Raw genomic sequence first — 14,699 nt, 5'->3', positions numbered from 1 at the left:
CAACAGTTTGGCACCATTTTTGAGTGAATTGGATAACGTCAGATTTTTGGTGAAATGCTGACCCGCCGGTCAGGGATTTTTTCAAAAAAATGTTTTTACGCAGGCTGAGTTGTCGAGGCCTGATTTTTCTGCCTATGATAAAAACCCTTCTGTTTCCACCGCCAAACGTATCAGGGGAGCCTTTGCAACAGTTTGGCACCCTTTTTGAGTGAATTGGATGACGTCAGATTTTTGGTGAAATTCTGACCCGCCGGGCAGGGATTTTTTCAAAAAAAAAATTTTTTCGCAGGTTAAGATGTTGAGTCAGGTTTTTATTTCCTACGATAAAAACCCTTCTGTTTCCACCGCCAAACCTATCAGGGGAGCCTTTGCAACAGTTTGGCACCATTTTTGAGTGAATTGGATAACGTCAGATTTTTGGTGAAATGCTGACCCGCCGGTCATGGATTTTTCCAAAAAAATGTTTTTACGCAGGCTGAGTTGTCGAGGCCTGATTTTTCTGCCTATGATAAAAACCCTTCTGTTTCCACCGCCAAACGTATCAGGGGAGCCTTTGCAACAGTTTGGCACCATTTTTGAGTGAATTTGATAACGTCAGATTTTTGGTGAAATTCTGACCCGCCAGTCAGGGATTTTTTCAAAAAAAAGTTTTTTCGCACGCTGAGTTGTCGAGGCCTGATTTTATTTCCTACGATGAAAACCCTTCTGTTTCCACCGCCAAACGTATCAGGGGAGCCTTTGCAACAGTTTGGCACCATTTTTGAGTGAATTGGATGACGTCAGATTTTTGGTGAAATTCTGACCCGCCGGTCAGGGATTTTTTCAAAAAAATGTTTTTACGCAGGCTGAGTTGTCGAGGCCTGATTTTTCTGCCTATGATAAAAACCCTTCTGTTTCCACCGCCAAACGTATCAGGGGAGCCTTTGCAACAGTTTGGCACCATTTTTGAGTGAATTGGATGACGTCAGATTTTTGGTGAAATTCTGACCCGCCGGTCAGGGATTTTTTCAAAAAAAAATTTTTTTCGCAGGTTAAGATGTTGAGTCAGGTTTTTATTTCCTACGATGAAAACCCTTCTGTTTCCACCGCCAAACCTATCAGGGGAGCCTTTGCAACAGTTTGGCACCATTTTTGAGTGAATTGGATAACGTCAGATTTTTGGTGAAATTCTGACCCGCCGGTCAGGGATTTTTTCAAAAAAAAGTTTTTTCGCACGCTGCGTTGTCGAGGCCTGATTTTATTTCCTACGATGAAAACCCTTCTGTTTCCACCGCCAAACGTATCAGGGGAGCCTTTGCAACAGTTTGGCACCATTTTTGAGTGAATTGGATGACGTCAGATTTTTGGTGAAATTCTGACCCGCCGGTCAGGGATTTTTTCAAAAAAAAGTTTTTCCGCAGGTTAAGTTTTTGAGTCCGGTTTTTATTTCCTACGATAAAAACCCTTCTGTTTCCAACGCCAAACATCTCAGGGGAGCCTTTGCAACAGTTTGGCACCATTTTTGAGTGAATTGGATAACGTCAGATTTTTGGTGAAATTCTGACCCGCCGGTCAGGGATTTTTTCAAAAAAAAGTTTTTTCGCACGCTGAGTTGTCGAGGCCTGATTTTATTTCCTACGATGAAAACCCTTCTGTTTCCACCGCCAAACGTATCAGGGGAGCCTTTGCAACAGTTTGGCACCATTTTTGAGTGAATTGGATAACGTCAGATTTTTGGTGAAATGCTGACCCGCCGGTCAGGGATATTTTCAAAAAAATGTTTTTACGCAGGCTGAGTTGTCGAGGCCTGATTTTTCTGCCTATGATAAAAACCCTTCTGTTTCTACCGCCAAACGTATCAGGGGAGCCTTTGCAACAGTTTGGCACCATTTTTGAGTGAATTGGATAACGTCATATTTTTGGTGAAATTCTGACCCGCCGGTCAGGGATTTTTTCAAAAAAAAGTTTTTTCGCACGCTGAGTTGTCGAGGCCCTATTTTATTTCCTACGATTAAAAAAACCTTCTATAGCCACCACCAAACGTATCTGGGGAGCCTTTGCAACAGTTTGTCACCACTTTTGAGTGAATTGGATAACGTCAGATTTTTGGTGAAATTCTGACCCGCCGGTCAGGGATTTTTTCAAAAAAAAGTTTTTCCGCAGGTTAAGTTGTTGAGTCCGGTTTTTATTTCCTACGATGAAAACCCTTCTGTTTCCACCGCCAAACGTATCAGGGGAGCCTTTGCAACAGTTTGGCACCATTTTTGAGTGAATTTGATAACGTCAGATTTTTGGTGAAATTCTGACCCGCCAGTCAGGGATTTTTTCAAAAAAAAGTTTTTTCGCACGCTGACTTGTCGAGGCCTGATTTTTCTGCCTATGATAAAAACCCTTCTGTTTCCACCGCCAAACATATCAGGGGAGCCTTTGCAACAGTTTGGCACCATTTTTGAGTGAATTGGATAACGTCAGATTTTTGGTGAAATTCTGACCTGCCGGTCAGGGATTTTTTCAAAAAAAAGTTTTTTCGCACGCTGAGTTGTCGAAGCCTGATTTTATTTCCTACGATGAAAACCCTTCTGTTTCCACCGCCAAACGTATCAGGGGAGCCTTTGCAACAGTTTGGCACCATTTTTGAGTGAATTGGATAACGTCAGATTTTTGGTGAAATTCTGACCCGCCGGTCCGGGATTTTTTCAAAAAAAAATTTTTCCGCAGGTTAAGTTGTTGAGTCCGGTTTTTATTTGCTACGATAAAAACCCTTCTGTTTCCACCGCCCAACGTATCAGGGGAGCCTTTGCAACAGTTTGGCACCATTTTTGAGTGAATTGGATAACGTCAGATTTTTGGTGAAATTCTGACCCGCCAGTCAGGGATTTTTTCAAAAAAAAGTTTTTTCGCACGCTGAGTTGTCGAGGCCTGATTTTATTTCCTACGATGAAAACCCTTCTGTTTCCACCGCCAAACGTATCAGGGGAGCCTTTGCAACAGTTTGGCACCATTTTTGAGTGAATTTGATAACGTCAGATTTTTGGTGAAATTCTGACCCGCCGGTCAGGGATTTTTTCAAAAAAAAGTTTTTTCGCACGCTGAGTTGTCGAGGCCTGATTTTTCTGCCTATGATAAAAACACTTCTGTTTCCACCGCCAAACCTATCAGGGGAGCCTTTGCAACAGTTTGGCACCATTTTTGAGTGAATTGGATAACGTCAGATTTTTGGTGAAATGCTGACCCGCCGGTCATGGATTTTTTCAAAAAAATGTTTTTACGCAGGCTGAGTTGTCGAGGCCTGATTTTTCTGCCTATGATAAAAACCCTTCTGTTTCCACCGCCAAACGTATCAGGGGAGCCTTTGCAACAGTTTGGCACCATTTTGAGTGAATTGGATGACGTCAGATTTTTGGTGAAATTCTGACCCGCCAGTCAGGGATTTTTTCAAAAAAATGTTTTTACCCAGGCTGAGTTGTTGAGGCTTGATTTTTCTGCCTGTGATAAAAACCCTTCTGTTTCCACCGCCAAACGTATCAGGGGAGCCTTTGCAACAGTTTGGCACCATTTTTGAGTGAATTGGATGACGTCAGATTTTTGGTGAAATTCTGACCCGCCGGTCAGGGATTTTTTTTAAAAAAAGTTTTTCCGCAGGTTAAATTGTTGAGGCCGGTTTTTATTTCCTACGATAAAAACCCTTCTGTTTCCACCACCAAACGTATCAGGCAAGCCTTTGCAACAGTTTGACACCATTTTTTAGTGAATTGGATAACGTCAGATTTTTGGTGAAATTCTGACCCGCCGGTCAGGGATTTTTTTCAAAAAAAAGTTTTTTCGCAGGTTAAGATGTTGAGTCAGGTTTTTATTTCCTACGATGAAAACCCTTCTGTTTCCACCGCCAAACGTATCAGGGGAGCCTTTGCAACAGTTTGGCACGATTTTTGAGTGAATTGGATAACGTCAGATTTTTGGTGAAATTCTGACCCGCCGGTCAGGGATTTTTTCAAAAAAAAGTTTTTTTGGACGCTGAGTTGTCAAGGCCTGATTTTATTTCCTACGATGAAAACCCTTCTGTTTCCACCGCCAAACGTCTCAGGGGAGCCTTTGCAACAGTTTGGCACCATTTTTGAGTGAATTTGATAACGTCAGATTTTTGGTGAAATTGTGACCCGCCGGTCAGGGATTTTTTCAAAAAAAAGTTTTTTCGCACGCTGAGTTGTCGAGGCCTGATTTTATTTCCTACGATGAAAACCCTTCTGTTTCCACCGCCAAACGTATCAGGGGAGCCTTTGCAACAGTTTGGCACCATTTTTGAGTGAATTGGATGACGTCAGATTTTTGGTGAAATTCTGACCCGCCGGTCAGGGATTTTTTCAAAAAAAAGTTTTTTCGCACGCTGAGTTGTCGAGGCCTGATTTTATTTCCTACGATGAAAACCCTTCTGTTTCCACCGCCAAACGTATCAGGGGAGCCTTTGCAACAGTTTGGCACCATTTTTGAGTGAATTGGATAACGTCAGATTTTTGGTGAAATGCTGACCCGCCGGTCAGGGATTTTTTCAAAAAAATATTTTTACGCAGGCTGAGTTGTCGAGGCCTGATTTTTCTGCCTATGATAAAAACCCTTCTGTTTCTACCGCCAAACGTATCAGGGGAGCCTTTGCAACAGTTTGGCACCATTTTTGAGTGAATTGGATAACGTCATATTTTTGGTGAAATTCTGACCCGCCGGTCAGGGATTTTTTCAAAAAAAAGTTTTTTCGCACGCTGAGTTGTTGAGGCCTGATTTTATTTCCTACGATGAAAACCCTTCTGTTTCCACCGCCAAACGTATCAGGGGAGCCTTTGCAACAGTTTGGCACCATTTTTGAGTGAATTTGATAACGTCAGATTTTTGGTGAAATTCTGACCCGCCGGTCAGGGATTTTTTCAAAAAAAAGTTTTTTCGCACGCTGAGTTGTCGAGGCCTGATTTTATTTCCTACGATGAAAACCCTTCTGTTTCCACCGCCAAACGTATCAGGGGAGCCTTTGCAACAGTTTGGCACCATTTTTGAGTGAATTGGATGACGTCAGATTTTTGGTGAAATTCTGACCCGCCGGTCAGGGATTTTTTCAAAAAAAAGTTTTTTCGCACTCTGAGTTGTCGAGGCCTGATTTTTCTGCCTATGATAAAAACCCTTCTGTTTCCACCGCCAAACATATCAGGGGAGCCTTTGCAACAGTTTGGCACCATTTTTGAGTGAATTGGATAACGTCAGATTTTTGGTGAAATTCTGACCCGCCGGTCAGGGATTTTTTCAAAAAAAAGTTTTTTCGCACGCTGAGTTGTCGAAGCCTGATTTTATTTCCTACGATGAAAACCCTTCTGTTTCCACCGCCAAACGTATCAGGGGAGCCTTTGCAACAGTTTGGCACCATTTTTGAGTGAATTGGATAACGTCAGATTTTTGGTGAAATTCTGACCCGCCGGTCAGGGATTTTTTCAAAAAAAAGTTTTTCCGCAGGTTAAGTTGTTGAGTCCGGTTTTTATTTGCTACGATAAAAACCCTTCTGTTTCTACCGCCCAACGTATCAGGGGAGCCTTTGCAACAGTTTGGCACCATTCTTGAGTGAATTTGATAACGTCAGATTTTTGGTGAAATTCTGACCCGCCGGTCAGGGATTTTTTCAAAAAAAAGTTTTTTCGCACGCTGAGTTGTCGAGGCCTGATTTTTCTGCCTATGATAAAAACCCTTCTGTTTCCACCGCCAAACATATCAGGGGAGCCTTTGCAACAGTTTGGCACCATTTTTGAGTGAATTGGATAACGTCAGATTTTTGGTGAAATTCTGACCCGCCGGTCAGGGATTTTTTCAAAAAAAAGTTTTTTCGCACGCTGAGTTGTCGAGGCCTGATTTTTCTGCCTATGATAAAAACCCTTCTGTTTCCACCGCCAAACATATCAGGGGAGCCTTTGCAACAGTTTGGCACCATTTTTGAGTGAATTGGATAACGTCAGATTTTTGGTGAAATTCTGACCCGCCGGTCAGGGATTTTTTCAAAAAAAAAGTTTTTTCGCACGCTGAGTTGTCGAAGCCTGATTTTATTTCCTACGATGAAAACCCTTCTGTTTCCACCGCCAAACGTATCAGGGGAGCCTTTGCAACAGTTTGGCACCATTTTTGAGTGAATTGGATAACGTCAGATTTTTGGTGAAATTCTGACCCGCCGGTCAGGGATTTTTTCAAAAAAAAGTTTTTCCGCAGGTTAAGTTGTTGAGTCCGGTTTTTATTTGCTACGATAAAAACCCTTCTGTTTCCACCGCCCAACGTATCAGGGGAGCCTTTGCAACAGTTTGGCACCATTTTTGAGTGAATTGGTTAACGTCAGATTTTTGGTGAAATTCTGACCCGCCAGTCAGGGATTTTTTCAAAAAAAAGTTTTTTCGCACGCTGAGTTGTCGAGGCCTGATTTTTCTGCCTATGATAAAAACCCTTCTGTTTCCACCGCCAAACCTATCAGGGGAGCCTTTGCAACAGTTTGGCACCATTTTTGAGTGAATTGGATAACGTCAGATTTTTGGTGAAATGCTGACCCGCCGGTCAGGGATTTTTTCAAAAAAAAGTTTTTTCGCACGCTGAGTTGTCGAGGCCTGATTTTATTTCCTACGATGAAAACCCTTCTGTTTCCACCGCCAAACGTATCAGGGGAGCCTTTGCAACAGTTTGGCACCATTTTTGAGTGAATTTGATAACGTCAGATTTTTGGTGAAATTCTGACCCGCCAGTCAGGGATTTTTTCAAAAAAAAGTTTTTTCGCACGCTGAGTTGTCGAGGCCTGATTTTTCTGCCTATGATAAAAACCCTTCTGTTTCCACCGCCAAACATATCAGGGGAGCCTTTGCAACAGTTTGGCACCATTTTTGAGTGAATTGGATAACGTCAGATTTTTGGTGAAATTCTGACCCGCCGGTCAGGGATTTTTTCAAAAAAAAGTTTTTTCGCATGCTGAGTTGTCGAAGCCTGATTTTATTTCCTACGATGAAAACCCTTCTGTTTCCACCGCCAAACGTATCAGGGGAGCCTTTGCAACAGTTTGGCACCATTTTTGAGTGAATTGGATAACGTCAGATTTTTGGTGAAATTCTGACCCGCCGGTCCGGGATTTTTTCAAAAAAAATTTTTTCCGCAGGTTAAGTTGTTGAGTCCGGTTTTTATTTGCTACGATAAAAACCCTTCTGTTTCCACCGCCCAACGTATCAGGGGAGCCTTTGCAACAGTTTGGCACCATTTTTGAGTGAATTGGATAACGTCAGATTTTTGGTGAAATTCTGACCCGCCAGTCAGGGATTTTTTCAAAAAAAAGTTTTTTCGCACGCTGAGTTGTCGAGGCCTGATTTTATTTCCTACGATGAAAACCCTTCTGTTTCCACCGCCAAACGTATCAGGGGAGCCTTTGCAACAGTTTGGCACCATTTTTGAGTGAATTTGATAACGTCAGATTTTTGGTGAAATTCTGACCCGCCGGTCAGGGATTTTTTCAAAAAAAAGTTTTTTCGCACGCTGAGTTGTCGAGGCCTGATTTTTCTGCCTATGATAAAAACACTTCTGTTTCCACCGCCAAACCTATCAGGGGAGCCTTTGCAACAGTTTGGCACCATTTTTGAGTGAATTGGATAACGTCAGATTTTTGGTGAAATGCTGACCCGCCGGTCAGGGATTTTTTCAAAAAAATGTTTTTACGCAGGCTGAGTTGTCGAGGCCTGATTTTTCTGCCTATGATAAAAACCCTTCTGTTTCCACCGCCAAACGTATCAGGGGAGCCTTTGCAACAGTTTGGCACCATTTTGAGTGAATTGGATGACGTCAGATTTTTGGTGAAATTCTGACCCGCCGGTCAGGGATTTTTTCAAAAAAAAGTTTTTTCGCACGCTGAGTTGTCGAGGCCTGATTTTATTTCCTACGATGAAAACCCTTCTGTTTCCACCGCCAAACGTATCAGGGGAGCCTTTGCAACAGTTTGGCACCATTTTTGAGTGAATTTGATAACGTCAGATTTTTGGTGAAATTCTGACCCGCCAGTCAGGGATTTTTTCAAAAAAAAGTTTTTTCGCACGCTGAGTTGTCGAGGCCTGATTTTTCTGCCTATGATAAAAACCCTTCTGTTTCCACCGCCAAACATATCAGGGGAGCCTTTGCAACAGTTTGGCACCATTTTTGAGTGAATTGGATAACGTCAGATTTTTGGTGAAATTCTGACCCGCCGGTCAGGGATTTTTTCAAAAAAAAGTTTTTTCGCACGCTGAGTTGTCGAAGCCTGATTTTATTTCCTACGATGAAAACCCTTCTGTTTCCACCGCCAAACGTATCAGGGGAGCCTTTGCAACAGTTTGGCACCATTTTTGAGTGAATTGGATAACGTCAGATTTTTGGTGAAATTCTGACCCGCCGGTCAGGGATTTTTTCAAAAAAAAGTTTTTCCGCAGGTTAAGTTGTTGAGTCCGGTTTTTATTTGCTACGATAAAAACCCTTCTGTTTCCACCGCCCAACGTATCAGGGGAGCCTTTGCAACAGTTTGGCACCATTTTTGAGTGAATTGGATAACGTCAGATTTTTGGTGAAATTCTGACCCGCCGGTCAGGGATTTTTTCAAAAAAAAGTTTTTCCGCAGGTTAAGTTTTTGAGTCCGGTTTTTATTTCCTACGATAAAAACCCTTCTGTTTCCACCGCCAAACGTATCAGGGGAGCCTTTGCAACAGTTTGGCACCATTTTTGAGTGAATTTGATAACGTCAGATTTTTGGTGAAATTCTGACCCGCCAGTCAGGGATTTTTTCAAAAAAAAGTTTTTTCGCACGCTGAGTTGTCGAGGCCTGATTTTTCTGCCTATGATAAAAACCCTTCTGTTTCCACCGCCAAACCTATCAGGGGAGCCTTTGCAACAGTTTGGCACCATTTTTGAGTGAATTGGATAACGTCAGATTTTTGGTGAAATGCTGACGGGCCGGTCAGGGATTTTTTCAAAAAAATGTTTTTACGCAGGCTGAGTTGTCGAGGCCTGATTTTTCTGCCTATGATAAAAACCCTTCTGTTTCCACCGCCAAACGTATCAGGGGAGCCTTTGCAACAGTTTGGCACCATTTTTGAGTGAATTGGATGACGTCAGATTTTTGGTGAAATTCTGACCCGCCGGTCAGGGATTTTTTCAAAAAAAAAAATTTTTCGCAGGTTAAGATGTTGAGTCAGGTTTTTATTTCCTACGATAAAAACCCTTCTGTTTCCACCGCCAAACCTATCAGGGGAGCCTTTGCAACAGTTTGGCACCATTTTTGAGTGAATTGGATAACGTCAGATTTTTGGTGAAATGCTGACCCGCCGGTCAGGGATTTTTTCAAAAAAATGTTTTTACGCAGGCTGAGTTGTCGAGGCCTGATTTTTCTGCCTATGATAAAAACCCTTCTGTTTCCACCGCCAAACGTATCAGGGGAGCCTTTGCAACAGTTTGGCACCATTTTTGAGTGAATTTGATAACGTCAGATTTTTGGTGAAATTCTGACCCGCCGGTCAGGGATTTTTTCAAAAAAAAGTTTTTTCGCACGCTGAGTTGTCGAGGCCTGATTTTATTTCCTACGATGAAAACCCTTCTGTTTCCACCGCCAAACGTATCAGGGGAGCCTTTGCAACAGTTTGGCACCATTTTTGAGTGAATTGGATGACGTCAGATTTTTGGTGAAATTCTGACCCGCCGGTCAGGGATTTTTTCAAAAAAATGTTTTTACGCAGGCTGAGTTGTCGAGGCCTGATTTTTCTGCCTATGATAAAAACCCTTCTGTTTCCACCGCCAAACGTATCAGGGGAGCCTTTGCAACAGTTTGGCACCATTTTTGAGTGAATTGGATGACGTCATATTTTTGGTGAAATTCTGACCCGCCGGTCAGGGATTTTTTCAAAAAAAATTTTTTCGCAGGTTAAGATGTTGAGTCAGGTTTTTATTTCCTACGATGAAAACCCTTCTGTTTCCACCGCCAAACCTATCAGGGGAGCCTTTGCAACAGTTTGGCACCATTTTTGAGTGAATTGGATAACGTCAGATTTTTGGTGAAATTCTGACCCGCCGGTCAGGGATTTTTTCAAAAAAAAGTTTTTTCGCACGCTGAGTTGTCGAGGCCTGATTTTATTTCCTACGATGAAAACCCTTCTGTTTCCACCGCCAAACGTATCAGGGGAGCCTTTGCAACAGTTTGGCACCATTTTTGAGTGAATTGGATGACGTCAGATTTTTGGTGAAATTCTGACCCGCCGGTCAGGGATTTTTTCAAAAAAAAGTTTTTCCGCAGGTTAAGTTTTTGAGTCCGGTTTTTATTTCCTACGATAAAAACCCTTCTGTTTCCAACGCCAAACATCTCAGGGGAGCCTTTGCAACAGTTTGGCACCATTTTTGAGTGAATTGGATAACGTCAGATTTTTGGTGAAATTCTGACCCGCCGGTCAGGGATTTTTTCAAAAAAAAAGTTTTTTCGCACGCTGAGTTGTCGAGGCCTGATTTTATTTCCTACGATGAAAACCCTTCTGTTTCCACCGCCAAACGTATCAGGGGAGCCTTTGCAACAGTTTGGCACCATTTTTGAGTGAATTGGATAACGTCAGATTTTTGGTGAAATGCTGACCCGCCGGTCAGGGATATTTTCAAAAAAATGTTTTTACGCAGGCTGAGTTGTCGAGGCCTGATTTTTCTGCCTATGATAAAAACCCTTCTGTTTCTACCGCCAAACGTATCAGGGGAGCCTTTGCAACAGTTTGGCACCATTTTTGAGTTAATTGGATAACGTCATATTTTTGGTGAAATTCTGACCCGCCGGTCAGGGATTTTTTCAAAAAAAAGTTTTTTCGCACGCTGAGTTGTCGAGGCCCTATTTTATTTCCTACGATTAAAAAAACCTTCTATAGCCACCACCAAACGTATCTGGGGAGCCTTTGCAACAGTTTGTCACCACTTTTGAGTGAATTGGATAACGTCAGATTTTTGGTGAAATTCTGACCCGCCGGTCAGGGATTTTTTCAAAAAAAAGTTTTTCCGCAGGTTAAGTTGTTGAGTCCGGTTTTTATTTGCTACGATAAAAACCCTTCTGTTTCCACCGCCCAACGTATCAGGGGAGCCTTTGCAACAGTTTGGCACCATTTTTGAGTGAATTTGATAACGTCAGATTTTTGGTGAAATTCTGACCCGCCGGTCAGGGATTTTTTCAAAAAAAAGTTTTTTCGCACGCTGAGTTGCCGAGGCCTGATTTTTCTGCCTATGATAAAAACCCTTCTGTTTCCACCGCCAAACCTATCAGGGGAGCCTTTGCAACAGTTTGGCACCATTTTTGAGTGAATTGGATAACGTCAGATTTTTGGTGAAATGCTGACCCGCCGGTCAGGGATTTTTTCAAAAAAATGTTTTTACGCAGGCTGAGTTGTCGAGGCCTGATTTTTCTGCCTATGATAAAAACCCTTCTGTTTCCACCGCCAAACGTATCAGGGGAGCCTTTGCAACAGTTTGGCACCATTTTTGAGTGAATTGGATAACGTCAGATTTTTGGTGAAATTCTGACCCGCCGGTCAGGGATTTTTTCAAAAAAAAGTTTTTTCGCACGCTGAGTTGTCGAAGCCTGATTTTATTTCCTACGATGAAAACCCTTCTGTTTCCACCGCCAAACGTATCAGGGGAGCCTTTGCAACAGTTTGGCACCATTTTTGAGTGAATTGGATAACGTCAGATTTTTGGTGAAATTCTGACCCGCCGGTCAGGGATTTTTTCAAAAAAAAGTTTTTCCGCAGGTTAAGTTGTTGAGTCCGGTTTTTATTTGCTACGATAAAAACCCTTCTGTTTCCACCGCCCAACGTATCAGGGGAGCCTTTGCAACAGTTTGGCACCATTTTTGAGTGAATTGGATAACGTCAGATTTTTGGTGAAATTCTGACCCGCCAGTCAGGGATTTTTTCAAAAAAAAGTTTTTTCGCACGCTGAGTTGTCGAGGCCTGATTTTATTTCCTATGATGAAAACCCTTCTGTTTCCACCGCCAAACGTATCAGGGGAGCCTTTGCAACAGTTTGGCACCATTTTTGAGTGAATTTGATAACGTCAGATTTTTGGTGAAATTCTGACCCGCCAGTCAGGGATTTTTTCAAAAAAAAGTTTTTTCGCACGCTGAGTTGTCGAGGCCTGATTTTTCTGCCTATGATAAAAACCCTTCTGTTTCCACCGCCAAACCTATCAGGGGAGCCTTTGCAACAGTTTGGCACCATTTTTGAGTGAATTGGATAACGTCAGATTTTTGGTGAAATGCTGACCCGCCGGTCAGGGATTTTTTCAAAAAAATGTTTTTACGCAGGCTGAGTTGTCGAGGCCTGATTTTTCTGCCTATGATAAAAACCCTTCTGTTTCCACCGCCAAACGTATCAGGGGAGCCTTTGCAACAGTTTGGCACCCTTTTTGAGTGAATTGGATGACGTCAGATTTTTGGTGAAATTCTGACCCGCCGGGCAGGGATTTTTTCAAAAAAAAAATTTTTTCGCAGGTTAAGATGTTGAGTCAGGTTTTTATTTCCTACGATAAAAACCCTTCTGTTTCCACCGCCAAACCTATCAGGGGAGCCTTTGCAACAGTTTGGCACCATTTTTGAGTGAATTGGATAACGTCAGATTTTTGGTGAAATGCTGACCCGCCGGTCATGGATTTTTTCAAAAAAATGTTTTTACGCAGGCTGAGTTGTCGAGGCCTGATTTTTCTGCCTATGATAAAAACCCTTCTGTTTCCACCGCCAAACGTATCAGGGGAGCCTTTGCAACAGTTTGGCACCATTTTTGAGTGAATTTGATAACGTCAGATTTTTGGTGAAATTCTGACCCGCCAGTCAGGGATTTTTTCAAAAAAAAGTTTTTTCGCACGCTGAGTTGTCGAGGCCTGATTTTATTTCCTACGATGAAAACCCTTCTGTTTCCACCGCCAAACGTATCAGGGGAGCCTTTGCAACAGTTTGGCACCATTTTTGAGTGAATTGGATGACGTCAGATTTTTGGTGAAATTCTGACCCGCCGGTCAGGGATTTTTTCAAAAAAATGTTTTTACGCAGGCTGAGTTGTCGAGGCCTGATTTTTCTGCCTATGATAAAAACCCTTCTGTTTCCACCGCCAAACGTATCAGGGGAGCCTTTGCAACAGTTTGGCACCATTTTTGAGTGAATTGGATGACGTCAGATTTTTGGTGAAATTCTGACCCGCCGGTCAGGGATTTTTTCAAAAAAAAGTTTTTCCGCAGGTTAAGTTTTTGAGTCCGGTTTTTATTTCCTACGATAAAAACCCTTCTGTTTCCAACGCCAAACATCTCAGGGGAGCCTTTGCAACAGTTTGGCACCATTTTTGAGTGAATTGGATAACGTCAGATTTTTGGTGAAATTCTGACCCGCCGGTCAGGGATTTTTTCAAAAAAAAGTTTTTTCGCACGCTGAGTTGTCGAGGCCTGATTTTATTTCCTACGATGAAAACCCTTCTGTTTCCACCGCCAAACGTATCAGGGGAGCCTTTGCAACAGTTTGGCACCATTTTTGAGTGAATTGGATAACGTCAGATTTTTGGTGAAATGCTGACCCGCCGGTCAGGGATATTTTCAAAAAAATGTTTTTACGCAGGCTGAGTTGTCGAGGCCTGATTTTTCTGCCTATGATAAAAACCCTTCTGTTTCTACCGCCAAACGTATCAGGGGAGCCTTTGCAACAGTTTGGCACCATTTTTGAGTGAATTGGATAACGTCATATTTTTGGTGAAATTCTGACCCGCCGGTCAGGGATTTTTTCAAAAAAAAGTTTTTTCGCACGCTGAGTTGTCGAGGCCCTATTTTATTTCCTACGATTAAAAAAACCTTCTATAGCCACCACCAAACGTATCTGGGGAGCCTTTGCAACAGTTTGTCACCACTTTTGAGTGAATTGGATAACGTCAGATTTTTGGTGAAATTCTGACCCGCCGGTCAGGGATTTTTTCAAAAAAAAGTTTTTCCGCAGGTTAAGTTGTTGAGTCCGGTTTTTATTTCCTACGATGAAAACCCTTCTGTTTCCACCGCCAAACGTATCAGGGGAGCCTTTGCAACAGTTTGGCACCATTTTTGAGTGAATTGGATAACGTCAGATTTTTGGTGAAATTCTGACCCGCCGGTCAGGGATTTTTTCAAAAAAAAGTTTTTACGCAGGCTGAGTTGTCGAGGCCTGATTTTTCTGCCTATGATAAAAACCCTTCTGTTTCTACCGCCAAACGTATCAGGGGAGCCTTTGCAACAGTTTGGCACCATTTTTGAGTGAATTGGATAACATCATATTTTTGGTGAAATTCTGACCCGCCGGTCAGGGATTTTTTCAAAAAAAAGTTTTTTCGCACGCTGAGTTGTCGAGGCCCTATTTTATTTCCTACGATTAAAAAAACCTTCTATAGCCACCACCAAACGTATCTGGGGAGCCTTTGCAACAGTTTGTCACCACTTTTGAGTGAATTGGATAACGTCAGATTTTTGGTGAAATTCTGACCCGCCGGTCAGGGATTTTTTCAAAAAAAAGTTTTTCCGCAGGTTAAGTTGTTGAGTCCGGTTTTTATTTCCTACGATGAAAACCCTTCTGTTTCCACCGCCAAACGTATCAGGGGAGCCTTTGCAACAGTTTGGCACCATTTTTGAGTGAATTTGATAACGTCAGATTTTTGGTGAAATTCTGACCCGCCAGTCA

This window comes from Zootoca vivipara, chromosome 11 (genome assembly GCF_963506605.1).
Source record: "Zootoca vivipara chromosome 11, rZooViv1.1, whole genome shotgun sequence".
NCBI lineage: Eukaryota > Metazoa > Chordata > Lepidosauria > Squamata > Lacertidae > Zootoca > Zootoca vivipara.
The sequence above is the reverse complement of the archived record's forward strand: the minus strand, read 5'-3'. Positions refer to the sequence as shown.